This window comes from Rhinolophus sinicus, chromosome 17 (genome assembly GCF_057876585.1).
Source record: "Rhinolophus sinicus isolate RSI-liver-muscle chromosome 17, RSI-T2T, whole genome shotgun sequence".
In the NCBI taxonomy this organism is placed as follows: domain Eukaryota; kingdom Metazoa; phylum Chordata; class Mammalia; order Chiroptera; family Rhinolophidae; genus Rhinolophus; species Rhinolophus sinicus.
In genome coordinates this window covers 150310521-150328188 of record NC_142517.1, presented here as the reverse complement: position 1 = coordinate 150328188, position 17668 = coordinate 150310521, and the positions used below count along the sequence as shown (strand labels likewise).

Below are 17668 nucleotides of genomic sequence, written 5' to 3'. Positions count from 1 at the left end.
ACTCAGAATCACTGCAAATATTTCTTTCCTAACATTTATAGGACCATCCCCTATGAGTTTATCTTGAGTCAGGCAAACAACACCTATCTCTCTCTGAGAAGAAACTGTACCACACTTGGAAATTTCTTAAATAAACTGATGCCTTTTTGGCACAAACATTGTTTGGCAAGAAAGAGTCCTTTAAATATTACTGAGAATTCAAAATGATAGTATATAGCAATATATTTCATCTTTTAAATATTACATTCTGAATACCAACCCAAACTTAGGGTGGGGGAACTACCTGGTACCTTGCTTCCCACTGCTGCCAGATAATTAAGAGGCCAACTACAAGTGGCTGTATGTCCTATATTTAAACTAAAACACTGATGATCATTTCCCTCTGCTAAGACAAAAAATGTAGTCCAAAAAGACTAAAAGGGAAAAGATCATAGGCAAAATAAACAGTTTATCTCTCTTTAAAACCAATGTGTACATCAAATGACAAGTATTTTTATACTTCAGGGATCAAAGGAGGAGAAGATAAATGTTTTTAAAACACGCTAAAAAAAAACCAGCCTCAAGAAAAACTATCATCATCTAAGAAATGGCTTCAGTATAAACGAGCATGGCAGGAAACTACAAGGAGAAGAATTGGTATTTCTGTGAATAGAAGGTTTGGCCTTTCCTGCCCAAGCTGCATATGAACTAAGCAAGAAATATTAAACAGGGCTGGGAAAGTTATTGAATTAGGAGACAAAAAGAGAGTGCAAGCCCAGGCCTGCTGCTACAATGGGCTGAATTGTGTACCCCCAAAATTCATGTTCAAATCCGAACCCAGCTTCTCAGAATGGGACCTGATTTGAAGACAGCATCTTATAGATGTAATCAAGTTACAATAAGATCATTAGGGTGGGCCCTAATATAATACGACTGGTGTCCTTATAAAAATGGAAAATTTGGATACAGAGACAGACGCACATAGAGAGAAGATGATGTGAAGAGACAGAGGGAGAAGACAGGCATCTACAAGCCAAGGAGGGAGGCCTGGAACACATCCTTCCCTCACAGCCCTCCTGAAGGACCCAGCCCTGCTGACACCTTGACCTTGGACTTCCAGCCTCCAGAACTGTGAGACAATACATTTCTGTTGCGTAAACCACCCAGTCTGGGGTATTTTGTTATGGCAGCCTTAGCAGACGAATACGGCTATTTACCAACCATGTGGCCTTAGACTCAACACAACCGAGTGCTCTGGGGCCTCTCCTATCAAGTGGACGTGAGACAACACCCACACAAGTATCCACATCGATAAACAACTAGGTAGCTAGTCAGCACTGTGTTGGGCACACTGGGTGACAGAAGAAATCTAAAACTCTCTGTCCTCTCCTACAAAGATCTTACCACCTAACTAGCACAGAGAATGTATAATGCATTGCAAATTGACCACACTGCTATAAATCAGAGCCAAGAATGTATTAAAAAAAAAAAAAAAAAAAAGCCCAAATTCTTTACTTATCAGCCAACAAGCAAAACAGCAGAGCCAAAGTTTAAGACAGGACTTTTTTTCCCAGGACAAATAGCAAGTACATTATTAATACTCCCATGTTCTGTGAAGTTCGGGTACATTAGGATGTGTTATCCTCTGTGTCTCACCCCCTTGGGACACAATTTTACTGCAGGAATATGACGTAACTGCTCTGCTTTATCCACCAAACAGAATACAATATGCCTTCAATACGTCAGCCCGTTTCATCTCCCTAAATACATAATTGATTTTCAACATTTTATGCTCCAGTTACTGCCTAAAAGCAGACTGGGACACATTCACATTTCAAATGCTCCTTCTTTTAAAATATAAAAGAAGTGATCTGAACAAGTAAGGAACAAACATCGTCAATTTTTCTTGAAGAGTCATTTGCTTACCATCTTCTCCAGTTTCTGTCACTCACGTGTATACCCATCATGTATCAGAAAGGATACAGAGTGTACGCAATCTAGCTGAAACATAGTGCCATATATACGATGAGAAAGAACCAACAAGAAGAAGGAATTGCCTTTATTTAGAACACTGAAAGAGTAGCTACTTACATTCCCAATAGAAACAGAATTAGAACCAATGTCAAACAAAAATTAAAAGCTTAAATTTCCCTTAAAAAAAAAAAAAAAGTAGAGCTATATATTTAGGTCATTTTATTTTTAACCACAGCCTTCTAAATGACCTGAATATCCCAACTTCTACTCTAAATGACAAGTTTTGTAATCCCTATGAATAACTTAGTTGGGCAAATTTGTTGAATAAAAATGTTACTTTAGAAAATGACAAGCCAGTTGCCCACAATAATTTTCAGTCTGAATATCTTCCATTACTCTTAGGAAAACATAGCGTGAGGAGAGAGAACAACTTTAAAACTGGGTCTCCTACACGGCAGACTTCAGCAGCTATATGGAAAGGAGCAGCTTTTATTTACCTGAAGTTTTCGATCTATTTACCGTCTCTCAAAAAAATCTAGAAGACCAAGTTATTTTAAAGTTCCAAAGGCATGTGTTTGAATTCAGTTTCTGAAAGACCTTGCTAGTAGCACAATCAATTACAGTGACTTTCTTAGAACATGGAGTGAATAATACATGCCAGAACATTTTGCTTTGACTTCTACTAAAATGGAAACAACAGCCATGTCGGCCTCAGCAAAAACACTATGGTTAGGGGCTTTTTTGTTTTGCTTTATTTCGAAATCCAACTTCACTTTTGTAAAAGCCAGTCTCTCAAGTGGAAGAAAACAATTTATCTAGAATGTTGTAGGCCTTGAGAAACAGAAGAGCATTTGCTATTGGTGGGGAGCAAAGGGTGGGGGGGTCTGACTGGTTCCTGTGTCCTTTTGTGTGGAGACCAGGCCACTGGTTTACCGTCTGGGCCTCTCTCCTGCCCCTCACTCACCCCTTTCTAGAAGCCCTAATGACTTATCTAATCCTTGAAGCTTGGGAACAGAAACTAGGGACAGGGAACCAGTTACTCTCTTGGTGCCAAGCTACCCTCTGGACGCACACATTTCGGTCTTCTCAAACATTCTGGCTGTATGGGAGCAGGCCTCCATGTGGGAAAGCCTTAACCATCCAGCACCGCCTGTGCGCAGCCAGGCAAGACTGACTATTGTGGAATTCAGTACTAGGAAGCCCACTGTTGACACCTATTTAAGTCATATTCTCCAATATTCGTTCTGTCAGTAAAAAACATGTTGCAATCTGAATTCCTGACGTCTTCTTTCACCCATTTCTATCAGACCCAGTTCAGAATTCAGACAGACAGGAAAACCGGGGTGTCATTTACTGCCCCCTAATTCTAATAATACCAAAAATGAGTTTTTCCTCTTCGAGGGTAGAATTTGATATCTTTCTATCTTCGAAAATGTTATTTTGCTTCTAAGTAACCTGTGAGGAAACAGAACAATTCTAACACCCAAAACACTGACTTGTTTTCATTTCATTCAAAACATAGATGAATCACTGTTACTATTATTCTGACCATTTGTCATCACATGTTCAGCTCAGCCACTTACTAGTAGTAGCTGAGTGCATGTGATCGTGCTCCTCACCGTCATTTGTAAAATGGGAATCGTGATATCCCTACCTCCCGGGTCTGACTTATGGAGTGAATGCAATAATGAGGATTAAATGAGCTGTAGCACATAATGTACGTGGAACATACACTGTAGGTAGTGTTTAATGTCACCTCCTACTTTCATCTATTCAGAATGGACATACTCATTTAGAACCAGAAGAGGCTTTAGGACATTATTCCAATAAACCTTTCTTTTACCTTTAGATGAGGAAATGGAGACCCAGTGTGAACAAGTGATCTGCCAAAAGTCGCTCAGACAAAAATGTTGAATGCTTTCATTCATTTCTACAAACACACAGTTCTAAATATCATTTCCTTCCCACATCCTTGAAACAGAATTGGCAGATTATAATCTGTCCACTAGAGCCATGTGTTAGTATTAACTCTTTCCTTACGACACCATCAATGGTGAGGAGGGCTCGCGGGGTTCACGGGCACCCCTTTTGTAGACCAGGCCCTCCATTGACGCTCCCACGGCTTCTCATTCAAAGGGTGAGGAAGGGCCCAGTTGCATTCCCGTAATGAGTAATGTTTCTGGAATCAGTATAACTTTTCCTTGAGTCACTCTTTCAGTGAGGTCACTTTTCTCAAGGACTCCCAGCAACCCCAAATACTTATTTTATCAGTTTCTAATTCTATCTCTGTTGCTTCTAAGTATTTGCCGACTATCACAGTTTCTCAGATCCCCCATCTAAGACACAAACACATCAACCAGCTATTTATGAGAGTGACTAAGCCTCTTTTATGGAAAATTAAGGACAGAAATATTTACTATATCTATCATGTAAGAAAACTTCTCCAGAGCTGAATGCTGCCATAGACTAGGACCTCATTGATCCCATCCTCCAAGGAAGTTCCTAAAGAAATGGAAGGTACCTACCAAGGGTCCGTATTTGCTATTTCCTCTGGTTCTTTAATAACTGGCCCACCTATTTTCAGAAGAGACCTTTTCCCTCTCCTGTTGTGAAATGCTCTGTGGAAAACACTCCAATAGCACGTAAGTACTTGATTTGTGGATAATCAATAAAATGCCATTGCTGTTGAAATGCTATCAAATTCCACTTTCCGTTCAGTACTAAGTACATAGATTTGTGCAATCTCAAATGAAAACAAAGCTTTGAGCAATCTATCATTTATTTCTCCAGTCTGCTTTTAGTTCTTCCAGAAGCAATAATTTGAATTCTAAATCTGTCTGAAATTCCCAATCTATCACAGTAGTTATACTCAATCCCAGAGATAGAAGACTGTAGACGATCAGTCTACCTCAACCATCACCCCAAATTCATTCGTATTCATTACCACCTGTTGGTCTGAGGCGGGCAGTGATGTTGCCAGGCTGACGACTTCTACCTTGGAGTGCTGCTACAGGACTCTCTGCAGGTATGCCAACAGTAGTTTGTTAACTTGATAGTTTCCCTTCATGTCATCTTTTAAATCCAGAAACAGGAAAAGTATTTGACAATCTTAGAAAACATTACTCTGTGAGGAAACTAAGACTAACTTACTATCAAATAATATTCCACAACAGCAATAAGTGTCCCAGGCTCTGTTCCTGCCTTTCAGAGACTTCAGAAGCCTACACCTTGGTCTCTCCTGGGGGCTGCGACCACAGTCGCCTCTTCACTATCCCTCTATTCACCCACAGCTCTTGCCACGGTCAATTCCAGTGATTGCATCGTATTTCCACTTTTCACTTCCAAATAATTAATTTGACTTCCTTACTACGCCATTCAGTTCTACTCCTTTCAAATAGTTGAAATACCTTTCAAATTTAAAAGCAATATTGCATACTTTGTATGTGAACTATATTTTTCCTCTATTTCAGCATGTCCAGCATAATCAGTTATGAGGAAGTGATTAGACCATTCTAACAGGGACACTTTAAGCTGTAGGAGTGTGATTTGGTGACCATCTCACCAACATTTTCAAGCAGATGGTCAGGGATAGCTTTTTAATTTACTCCCCAAAACATCCTACACTCAATCTGCCTGGCAGTTTACCTCTGTCAATTTCTCATCCACATACCATTCTAAGAACTAGCAAACCCTGCTCCAAAAAACGCTATGTGCTTTCTCTTCTAGATTACTTTCAGTCTTTGTAAATCAGATCACAAGAAGAGAGTGGAGGTGATCTCCTGGATATAGAAAGAAAATATTAGAAGGTCTAATCATGTTTATTTGTCTCATTTTTTAAGTTCTGTTTTTGTGTATTTTATAATGCAAATAGCTTATTAGTAAACAAGTATGTGATTATAATTCATAAATGTACAAATATTGCAGGTATGAGCAAAAAGTATTTTATTGATAGGATTGCTATGTCAAAAACGTTTAGATTACTGAGCTAAACAATAGCACTTTCTTGTAACACACTGTCTTGGTCTTCTATGGACAATTCCTGCTAAAATGATAGGTTCTAGTTGTTCAGCTAATAAAATATTTTGTATTCATGCACTGTTTAGATGATAACATAATATTCTTATTACTAAAATGAGACCTCCTGCTTGGCTTTCTTATTATATCTCTGAATTATATTTCCTTATTCAGGTCTATCCTTAAAGAGAATCTCCATAGTTTAAAAAAATGTTTTTGTCTTTTCTTCAAAATTAAAACCAAGTAAAAATCAAACATCCTTTTAAAAACAGATGACACTCAAGGCAACTTTTCAAACACATATAGCACTTACAAAGTACAGGCACTATTCTGTTTCTCATTTATTCCTCATAACATTATAATTATAAAATTATATCATAATATTTATTTTTAATAAAATTGCTTATAAAATTAATATCTTTAATGGATAAATCTACGTTAGCAAAACTCAAGAAACTTTTAAAGCCATAGCATATCATATTTTCCATGAAGAGGTACTGACGACATTATTCTCTGCGCTTTACATTCTCTTCACCTACGTACGGTCAAGGAATCCCAGTTATTAATGGTGTGGCATTGGGCAGGCAATTGAACCTCTCTGTAGCTCACAATCCTTATCTGCAATCAGTTCATTATTGGAGCACCTACTCCATGCCAGGCACTGCTCTTGGCTGGAAGAGATAGCGGTGAACGAAAGACAAGATCCTGTCCTCAAGGAGCCTATTAGATAACACCAGAAAGACAGTTGGCCCAAAAGATAGCCACTCATTCTAACGTTAGCCATTATTATTTCCCCAAACTAAGGGCTACCTTAGTTATCATTATCTTAGTCCTATTTTCACTTCAAGGTAAATTCCATTTGCCTTATTCTACCTAGCCCACAAATGTTTCTTAACCAGAGAAAAAGGGCAGAGAAGAAGACAGTTAAATGATTCATCGGAATTTGGCACCAGCAAGTACATAGACTCTCTACCTTTCCTTCAAAAGAACTGTAGTTAAGCTCTATAGAGCCCGCCAGCTACTGGGGGTAAAACATAGCACAGCCAGGAACAAGGTCCTGACTTTTGGTGGCTAGCATCCGCGGCTGACCTCCCCGGATGCTCCCAGGACTGACTTTTTGATGATGCTGATGAAGGTCCATTTACACCTGGAGGTTACAGCTGAGGTGCGGCTGCGCATCTGACAGCTGCAAAATTTAACTGCAGTGCAACTTAATCCCTAATGATGCTGGTGCCCAGGCTGCCCTTCCATGAGGACATCTCTTTATTTATTCAAAATTATTATATAATCACAATCACAGGCCACGGTCACCACTGTTACACAGAAAGCATTGCTCGAGCAGCCTGCCTTTCACTACAGAATCTAAAACTATGAGCAGGAGAATAAAAGAATTGTGCTGAATCCAAAGAAAACACGTGAAGTAAAATAATAACAGGAATCCCCAAGAGAGCACTTCCCTTATAAACAGCTTAGATCACTTCACAAACACCTCACTAAATCCAAATATCTGAGACAGGCCCTCATCTCCCGCCGGGAGTCTCAAATGCCATTGGCCAACACTGAAGACAGGAAACACCTTAGGAGTTTTAGGTCACAACCTCAAAAACTTCGGGAGGAGCCAGGTCAAATCTATTTCCTCATACGTATATATGTTTTATAGCATTCTGCTAAAAAGAAAGAAAACCTGGAGCAAAATGTTTGCAGTTTGCTGATGGGCTACAAAGGCAGATTGCTGGCAGCATTAGAAAAACAGTTCCTCTTGCTCACCGCCACCTCCTCCCCATATTCATGCACCTAACTCCAGTATCAGGTTGCTGACTTCAGACTTAATGAGCAGCCGGAAGGAAGGCAGTTCAGGTGGAAGGTGACAAAGGGGGTACAGGCTACACCCCTTCTCTGCACTGTCCATACTTCCAGCCCTTCCTCCCACTGCGGGTCCCAATATGGGAAGAATCTTCTACTGACACGACTGTCTGAAGATGGCAGATACCCCCCATATTATGCCCTTATGCTTCTCTGGAGCCCCCAACCCCCTTCTGAGCCCTTGACTCCCCAGATCAGTGTTACTTGGACTTTCCACCAGTTCCATCACAGCTCATGCCCAATCTGGACACAACAGGACTGTCCTTGCATCCGACATCTCATCCCTGTGGCCCAGCTGCTCACCCATCCTCCACCCTCCTCTCCTCATCCAGCACTTTGCCTCTTCGGTCCTTCCTGTACCAACAAACCACTCCCTCTCCCTCTTCACCACAGCCTCTGGAAACTTCTTTCCATTTAAATTCCCTAGGGATTCCTGGTAAAGGCTTTGGGAGTCAAGAGGTTCTGGTGAAGCCCAGTCTCCACCATTTTCTGGATGCATTACCTTCGGCAAGTTGCCAAATCTCTTCTAACCTGAGATTCCTCATCAGTACAACAGGGTTTACCTATCTCTGAAAGTGAGCATTAAATGAAAAATACACATGAAGTATTCAGCAAAATCCCCACCATATATTCATGTATTTAATAAGTGTCCATTTTTACCAGGAAAAGTTTTCATAAATGGTAGCAACTATCATTTCCCCCCTCCATCCCCGTTTTATTTTTTATTGTGGTAAAATACATACAACATTAAATTTACCATTTCAGCCATTTTTAAGTGTACACTGCAGTGGTATTAAGTATATTCACATTGTTGTACAACCATCACCCCCATCTAGCTCTAGAACTTTCCCAAATCCATTAAACACTAATCTCCCATTCTCTCCAGCCCCCTTTGACGGGGCCTCTTTCCACTGGGAGGTGTTGGCTGAGCCCACACTTCCCTTCCAACCTCATGTAAAAATTCATCCTTCGTTGAGATTCAAAATTCTCAGTTGTCACCTACCTATTTTTGGTAACTTCTCCTCACTCGCCAATAAAAAAAGTGGGAAGGGACTTAATTCACGATTTTCTCTTCAGACAAAGGTCAGCTCCTAAAGAAACAAGAGCACAGGTGTGAGGGACGGGGTGGGAGGAGGGGCTTGGACACCCCAAATTAGAATGCCATCATTTAGGAACTATGTGAGCAGTTACTTAACCTCTCTGAAGGGTGTTTCCTCACCTATAAATGGGGATGATAATAAGAGTACTATGCACAGAATTGCTGTAGAATTAACAGTTCAAGGCCCTTAGAGCAGTTCCTAGCACACAGCCATTGTAAGTGACCACAGTTACTATCACTATTACTGCTCTTGAGCCTCTAATCCTTGACTCCTGACTGGGCAGCCATTCCCAGGGCCACCCCGTAGAGCCACAGAGCACAGCGCAGTTCTCTTGCTTGACGAACACCACCTCCATCCTTGTAGCACACACAGTCCCCTCACTCCAGGAAGGGTGCCCCTGCTTCATTCCCCAGCAGCGTGGACCCCACCATTGATCCCCCCATCACTCTCTCGCCAGCACCTTCCATTCTCGGCAAACTTCTTCTTATGCCACCCCCATGGGAATCCATACTACAACTCAGCTTCCCCACACCTGAACCCCAGGCCCAAAGTCCCCAAAGAGAAGTCAAACCACTCACAGAAATGCCACCGCACTTCACCCAGGAAGGCCCTCAGTATTCTAAAACAAAAGCCCCTCCCCCATTGCCCTCAACAACCATCTCAAACTTTCATCACCGTTCTCCTCAACCCTGCTCTAGCGAATGCCCTTTCCTCCATTTCACCCAGAAAAACCAAGCCAGTGAGCTTGATTTGCGGACACCCCAACTTCCTGCCTCTGCTTCTTACCCTCCAACGCATCCACACGCACCTCCCCGGGCTTTCCTCTCCACTGCTATTCCAAATCGACCTTTCCATCTGCCGATCCTATAGCTCCCTCCTGCACTCCACACTTACCCACTTTGTTCCCACACACATCACACTATTTACCCTCCACGCCTCAGCTCCGTCCTGTCCCCCCAGCCCACACCTCATCTAGCTACTCCCTTGAGAGGCAGCTAAGAATCACCTCCTCCAGGAAGTGACCACCTCCTCCCCTCACTCCTCCTCCTCCTCCTCCTCCTCCTCCTCTTCCTCCTCCTCCTCCTCCTCCTCTTCCTCCTTCTCCTCCTCCTCCTCCTCCTCTTCCTCCTCCTCCTCCGACTCCTCCTCCTCCTCCTCTTCCTCCTCCTCCTCCTCTTCCTCCTCCTCCTGCTCCTCCTCCTCTTCCTCCTCTTCCTCCTCCTCCTCCGACTCCTCCTCCTCCTCCTCCTCCTCCTCCTCTTCCTCCTCCTCCTCCTCCTCCTCCTTCTCCTCCTCTTCCTCCTCTTCCTCCTCTTCCTCCTCCTCCTCCTCCTCCTCTTCCTCCTCCTCCTCCTCCTCCTCCTCCTCCTCCTCTTCCTCCTCCTCCTCCTCTTCCTCCTCCTCCTGCTCCTCCTCCTCTTCCTCCTCTTCCTCCTCCTCCTCCGACTCCTCCTCCTCCTCCTCCTCCTCCTCTTCCTCCTCCTCCTCCGACTCCTCCTCCTCCTCCTCCTCCTCCTTCTCCTCCTCTTCCTCCTCTTCCTCCTCTTCCTCCTCCTCCTCCTCCTCCTCTTCCTCCTCCTCCTCCTCCTCCTCCTCCTCCTCTTCCTCCTCCTCCTCCTCTTCCTCCTCCTCCTGCTCCTCCTCCTCTTCCTCCTCTTCCTCCTCCTCCTCCGACTCCTCCTCCTCCTCCTCCTCCTCTTCCTCCTCCTCCTCCTCCTCCTCCTCCTTCTCCTCCTCTTCCTCCTCCTCCTCCTCCTCCTCCTCCTCCTCCTCTTCCTCCTCCTCCTCCTCCTCCTCCTCCTCTTCCTCCTCCTCCTCCTCTTCCTCCTCCTCCTGCTCCTCCTCCTCTTCCTCCTCTTCCTCCTCCTCCTCTTTCTCCTCCTCCTCCTCCTCCTCCTCCTCCTCCTCCTCCGACTCCTCCTCCGACTCCTCTAACCTCTGCAAACTTCACTTTGCCATTTCCTCTCACCATGTCTCTCCCTGAGAACAGAGGCTACACGGTCCATTGTGAATCTACTGGCACATAGAGGTGCCAGTAACTGTCGAATAAATCCAAAGATGAGTACAGCAGTTTTCTGCTCTGAAGGATTTTATTAAATGTTTTATTAAAAACATCACCAATTAAGACTCCTAATCAGCTACTTACATATGACGCCATATATTTTCTTCTTCTGATCTGGACTGAGAAACATCCCTCCTCCTCCTGCCTCCCCAGAACAAATACTCCTTTGATGAAAGAAAAAACCAGAAACAAAAATACAACTTCCTCCTCAACCAAAACAGAAAACCCAAAATAGCAAGACAGTTTATGAAAATTATCCAGCTGACACTGGCTTAGGTAGGAAAAAGTGCAGTTCTGAGCTGAAGGGGATAAAGGGAAGTTTACTTTGGACGGCTACTTGGGGAGGCAACGATACTCAAGTGCTAAACAAGAAAACGGACCAAAATAATGTCTCAGGTGTATTTATAAGGCAAGGGAGGAAGAGGAAGCGGGTAACTCCAGTGGAAATTTCCTTCCTTTGTGTAGTTTTACTTCAGATGTGGCTTCCACGCTCATTTCTCAGTACTGACTTATGACGATTTGTTTTATAGGAAGTGATTTCGAAGGGCCCCAGGGAGCTGCAGATGGTACCTTGGGGGCCCATCTGTTTAAGGATGAAAGCTTGGCGCACACCATTACATCACTCTGACCTTCCTCAGCAACTTCCTATCCGACAAAATCTAGATGTTTGCTCTGTCAACAAGATATTTGTGTTTGTCCCCAGCCTCCGGCTTTGGTTCCCGATTAGTTTTAAAATCATTATGCACCCAAGCTGAATAGGGCTACTGTTAGCAGCTGTAAGGTCCTCTTCTGGGCAAATCCCCAAGTCTGTGGCCTTCAGGGAGTGATTTCTGTCCTTTCTGCATAATTACACTCTCCTGATTGATGAGCTGATCAGCCCTTCTACACCCCCACCCCCCAAGCTAAAACCTCTTTTTATTTTCCCAGGGGACCAGAGAGGAGGGAAGAAAGGTGTAGGGAGGGAGGCCTTGCACTCCCCCAAATAAATGCTCAGGCGCTATGTATTACAACGTGAGCACTCCGCACTGTCCCTGTCCATACCCGCCTGCCCTTCCGGCCATCTTAAAAGCTGCCTACATTGGTCAATGCCATCGGAGGGACTGGAAACAGGGAGCAGGAAAAGAACTCCTATTTCCTGGACACTCACAGGCCCCCCCGACGGCCCAGGGCCCCCAAACACAGATTCACTGCAGCGAAGCACGATCCCCTCTGAAAGTGCCAAGGTAACCTCCGTCCTCTCCAGCTGTTCGTCCTCCTCTATGCTCAACAGGGCACAACCACAGCCACATCAACTCTGAGTGCCTGGTAGGCATGGCACGGCAACCTTGGCAGAAGTGACATTTTAAATAGGTGTTGGTTTTGTGTTTAGCAGGGAGGGGGTTATGTGTAGTGATGTTTGCAACTTACTTTGAAATGCTTTTTAAAATAAGGTGGACAGCTGGGTAGGTATGTAACAAAGCAGAAATCACAAAATCCGAACTGTAGATTCTAGGTAGTGGGTATGTGGGTGTTCCCTGTACATTTCTTTCAACTTTATATTTGAATGTTTTCATACTTAAATGCTGCGGGGGGGGGTGTGTGTGTGATATTTTTAGTATCTTTTAAAAAAATTAACTGAATTCCACACTTTATTTGGGTTTCACCAGTTTTTCCACTAATGTCCTTTTTCCATTCCCAGATCCATAGCCAGGATCCTCTTATCTCCTTAGTCTCCTCTGATCGGTTACAGTTTTTCATGACCTTGACAATTCTGAGCAATACTGGTCAGGTATTTTGTATTGTGTCCCTGAATTGGAATTTGTCTCAGGTTATAGGTTTTGGTGGGGGGACCCCAGATACAAAGTGCCCTTCTTATCACATTATATTAAGGGTACATGCTAACAGCATGACTTCCTGATGTCAACCTTGATTATTTGGTTAAGATAGTGTGTGTCGGGTTTCTCCCCTGTAAATTTACCTTTACTCCTTTCCATATTCTATCCTTCAGAAGCGAGTCACTCACTCAAGGTGTGGGGGATATTAAGTACCAGCTCCTGAAGGAGGAAGTATTTACATAAATTATTTGGAATTCTTCTATAAGGAAGAATTTATACAGGGGCTAGGGGGTGGGGGAAACAGAGAGTTTGGTAAAAGGGTACAAACTTTCAGTTATAAGATGAATAAGGTCTGAGGTTCTAATGTGTAATGCGGTGAGTATTCTATATGAACAAATTGTACCAGGTGACTACCCTATATAAATTTATGTGTATTTATTTTACACTTTGGGTGATAATGCATTACTACACTGTTTATTTTGTTGCTTAAATCATTCCAGCTTTGGCTATTAGGAGCTCTCTGAGGTTGGCCCCTATGTCCTTTTGACATGCCCACATTCTTTGTTTTTTTGAGTACTTCCTTATATTCTTGCAATATGAGATGCTCTAGATCTATAATTACCCATTTCTCCAAGGAGCCCTGGTTACTTTTGTTGGAGAATTGTATTTAGAAACCAAGATCTGGGTATGTTGTTGCTTCTGGGGTGTCACTGCTTCCAAGTCTTCTCAGTGGACAGATCTAGGAAATGTATATATGTACTAACCACTAACCGGTGTATGCATCACCCATCTGTAATGATTTCTGTATCAGTATTAAGCTAACATAAATTCATACTGATATTTCCGCCTCTAATCCAGTACCACATCGTTCACTGTAGCCTCTGCCTTTGCTTACCTGTGACTTCTCTCTCCACCCATGGGAAATCCAGCTCCCACCATCCACTATCCATGTACTTATTTGTTCGACTCCTGAATACATGTCGTTTTAGAATTGTTAACCTGTACTCCCATGAGAAACAACTTTACCAACCAGCATACAGTATAATTGTACAGTTCCTTTTGTTTTTAGCCTTACAGTTACTGGTCAAAACACCATTTTCCAAAGTTACTTAGGTTGTTGCCTTTGGTCCTCACCCCCTTCAGTGAGGTTGTGTCATACTTGCTAAATCAGGGAGATTGTTTTGTCACAGTCTGCATTCACCTAGGACACACACCTACACCCACACCCCTCTCTGGTTTTTGTTTTTAATTTGTGTACAGTTCTTGCATAAAGTTCTTTTTTTCTTTTCCAGCTTTACTGTGATAGATAATGTGTATACATTGTGAAAGGATTCCCCTTGAGTTGATTAACAAATCCATCATCTTATACATGTACCTCTTTTTCTTTTCTTTTTTTTTGAACACATTTAAATTCTACTCTCTGAGCAAATTTGAATTGTACAATACAGTGTTATCAACAATAGTCACCATGTTACACATTAGAACCTCAGACTTTATTTATCTTATAACTGAAAGTTTATACCTTTTTACCAAACTCTCTCTATTTCCCCCACCTCCAGCCCCTGTCAACCACTTTTCTACTCTGTTTCTATGAGTTAAACTTCTCTTTTCTTTTTCATGATTCTACACATAAGTGACACCATGCAATGTGTTTCTCTGTATGGCTTATTGCACTTAGCAGAATGTCTTCTGGGTTCATCCATGTTGTTGCAAATGAAACGATTTCCTTCTTTTTTAAGGCTAAATATTATTATCTTTTTAAAATATATACCACATTTTCTTTATCCATTCATCTACTAATGGACACTTAGGATGTCTGCATAAATTCTTGAATGCCTATTTTATCTAAATAAATAGGCTGTTTAAATACCTAATATCACTTTCTATCGGTGTACATGTATTATTTTATCCTTAATCCTTTACTACCTATTTCTGAGTGTACCCCACCATACCTAGAACAGTCGCAGACCCCAGGGATTACTCAGATACTCCTAAAATGAACAGATTCTACAAATTTATTTTTTGAAACTATGTTAAGTTGGTTTTAACAGTTTAATTGCTGGAGGTCCTTCAATAAAACTGTAGGCGGAAAATGTTCATTGCAATGCTATTTAAAATTCAATAATAAGTAGTTTAAAATTGTGGTATACGTATAGCCTGGAATATGAATTACTTGCAATCACTAGAAACCAATTGTAAAATACATACTAATATGAGTAATATACACCATAGTTGTGTGTATGCAAAAACAGCAAACTATACAATAAAAAATGCAGTATAGCATATCATTTTAACATATATAATCCACATGTATGTCTACGAAAAGTAAACATTGAAAGAAGGACATACACCAAAAAAATTCTTTCTGAAGTTCCTTTTTGTCTTATTTTTTAATTAAAATGGAAGGAGAGAAGACTGTTTGTTGTGTGGATAACTTTACATAGTATTCTTCTAAGACAGACGGTGTTGGACCAGGCAAAGAGGCAGAAACAAAATCAGCAGCTGTGTCCCAAGCTCTGTGTCACATCCAGGTAAGATGCAAAGATGTATGAGCAAAAGGCATGGCTGGCTGATGGATGCCCTCGGGTCAGCTATAATCTGAGACTAACATATAAAAGGCAACGACAGTGGTGCCTGTGCTAATACGTTTACTACAGAAAGACGTACAAGAGTGGAATTGAGAACTGTCTGGAAAGCATCTTGAGAAATGTGGGGCATGCACAGAGCCTTAAAAGACTGGAAAGATTTAAATGGGGGGGGAGAGGGAGGAGGAAGGATGCAAGTCAGTGGAGACAGGTAGTATTAATAAGTCCATCCATGCACCTGGAAGTCTTCTCACTATCCCGTTCTACAAAAACCCAAGGAAGATCTTAAGCAATGACAGCCATATGCGCTTCAGTTGAAAGTGCCCGGACCTCTAGCAGTCCGTCCTCTGGCAAAGCTCTTGGGTGTGGGGGAGAGGGGGGGAGCAGGATTACCTAATAGGATCTGGTTAGCCTCTAGCAGATTTGATAACACTCAAGTGGCTGATAACAGGAGCCTGGGTTTTCAAAGATTAACATTTTTACATTGGAATTTACACTCCATTCCTAGAAAAGTGCTTTTTAAAAGAGAGTAACATAAAGAAACATATGGTAACCATCCATTACACTGAAAAGTTCAATGGCAATGATGACTAACTCTCAGCTTGTCATAACTTTCAAAGTACAACACTGTGGCCACTAGCCAGCCACCTCCAGACCAGATCCCACACGGGTATAAATACAGAGAGAGCCATAGGACACCCTCGTACAAACACAATGGCAACGCACTCAGGGAATCCCCATCTCAACTGTAAGAGCTCAGGAGGAACTAGTATTTGCTGAACATTTCACTAGACAAGGCAGCAGGAGCTTTACACACATTATCTTTTAATAATCACAACCAGCAAGGCGAGGAAGCATTAGCCCCATAAATGGCCAGAGTTCCTAAATGGCAAAACTTAAACTCACACTTAGCTCTGTCCAGCTTCAAGCCTGTCATCTTTCTACTTAGAGTGGTGTCATATGTCTCAACAAACTCAAAAGCAGACTTAAACATATCTTCAGTATCCCTTCTAAAACAGAAAGATATTTGATCAGTTTCTTCTCAAAACAGTTCTTTTACAATATAGTTCATATATGATGCCAAGAATTCAATTTAAAAATCTAAAAGCATATGCTCCAGCCCCAGTGCAATAAAGTTAACCACTTAGGATTTAGCAAAATAATATTACAAAGCCCACAAATAAACTTGATTACAAGTTGTAAGGTTTTTAAATGACTGCAAATGTAAAATATAAAAAGCTCAACTTTTTCGAAATATGAAGATCTCAAATTGAGACATGAACATCAAGATTGATTATTTTCGTTCTCAATGAGGACTATTCTAAATAGATGTATTCTAAAATATATTACCCTCTTCTTCTCTATAGCCTTCTCCTCCCCTTCTACTGATTCTCCCCTCCCCACAAAAAGAGGTTCTGCTTCTACCATTAATTGCAGAACAATTATATTCTGTGAACCATGAAATAAGAAAGATTAGGACCCATTGATAGTTTAATCACTGTTGCCCTGAGATTCAAATCCCCCTGGAAAGTTAAAACTAGATATGTCAAGTACACTAGAGTTACTTTGCCCAAACCACCTGAAGAGTTTTTCATATTAAAATGACTTCATTCCTTAAGCACTCTTTAAATGATTTAGAGTGATATTGGCAAATCCACACTGTAGATGTTTGTAGTATCAATGCCAAAACTTAGCATATTCACTCACACTAGAGACACTCAAATGTTATTTGCTATGGAGCAAAAGCAATTCAGGATAAAAGACAATGTCTTCTCTTTAGAAAAAAAAAAAAACAGAAGAGAACTTTAATAATTAACTTTTTAAAAACTTAAGACGAAAGTTTAAGGGTTGAAATTTGGAGGTGGAGAGAAAGGAAATGCCTCTATTTTTATTTTTTTTAAGAGTAGAGGAAGACGGTCTGTGTTTCTTTTCCTTTTTAATATGGATTATAAAATATATAACTAATGAAAAAAGCGTATACAAGTAATTTTGTAAATAGGAAAAATCGTTCAATCCTATCACCCAAAGAGCCTTCAGACCTTCTTTCGATGTACGCAAATACATTTAATGGGGCCTCGCTTAGCACCTGCACATAGGAGACCCCTAAATGTGTCAAGCAATTACTTAATACATACTTAGAAAGGGGGGAAGCGTAAATGTGATTGCAGCATACATACTGCTCTGTAACCTGCTGTTAGTTGTCAGCTTCACAGTAGACAGACAACATCTTTCCACCTGACTCAGCGCTCAGCGCCCTCTCACCCTGGACAAAGCTCC

At 41.7% G+C, this 17668-nt stretch overlaps 1 protein-coding gene across 5 annotated transcripts in view; it reads right to left on the bottom strand.

Annotated features, from left to right (window-relative positions):
* TANC1 (tetratricopeptide repeat, ankyrin repeat and coiled-coil containing 1) overlaps nt 1-17668 on the bottom strand; it is a 218548-nt gene that overhangs the window by 180864 nt on the left and 20016 nt on the right. For 4 of the 5 annotated variants that reach the window (XM_019727214.3, XM_088794246.1, XM_019727215.3 and 1 more), the window contains exon 2: nt 8834-8921. The exons of the other annotated variant lie outside the window; for it this stretch is intronic. The gene's annotated coding sequence lies outside the window, so the exon portion shown is untranslated. The remainder of the gene's footprint in view (nt 1-8833; nt 8922-17668) is intronic. 5 annotated transcript variants of the gene reach the window in all.